This window comes from Meleagris gallopavo, chromosome Z (genome assembly GCF_000146605.3).
Source record: "Meleagris gallopavo isolate NT-WF06-2002-E0010 breed Aviagen turkey brand Nicholas breeding stock chromosome Z, Turkey_5.1, whole genome shotgun sequence".
Lineage (NCBI taxonomy): Eukaryota > Metazoa > Chordata > Aves > Galliformes > Phasianidae > Meleagris > Meleagris gallopavo.
Window position 1 is genome coordinate 62,368,795 of NC_015041.2, and position 514 is coordinate 62,369,308.

Here is a 514-nt window from a genome sequence, read left to right on the forward strand (position 1 = left end):
TTCTGGTAGAAAATACGTGACTTTGAGATTATTGGTTACTATCACACTGCATGCCAGTGTCCTTTTGTCATTCTCTGTCCTGGCAGATGCTATTTGGTGAGCAAGAAGCACAGAAATATATTATCTGGACATGTAACTGCACATTATACACATAAGATATCACGTCAAATTTATCACTTTTAAGTACATAATTCATTCTGCTCTGTGTATGATCCTGTAAAAGGATGAAATTTCTACTAAGTTTTTTCTACCCTCCCTACCTAACAAGATGTTCATTGTTATTCCAGGGAGCATATATGTTTTTTAACAGGACTCTAAAAGGTTTTATAAGGGGGAATGTGTTCCTCATTTTTTTTTTCCTACATTCATATATATATATATAATCTTAATTTGATGTCTGTCAGCATATTATTTCTTGATTTTTAAATATTTTGCATAGGAATAATTAAGTATTTCTGCAAACATAATAAATCAAGTATTCTGTTATACTGCCTTGGTAGAGTTGAATCTCACA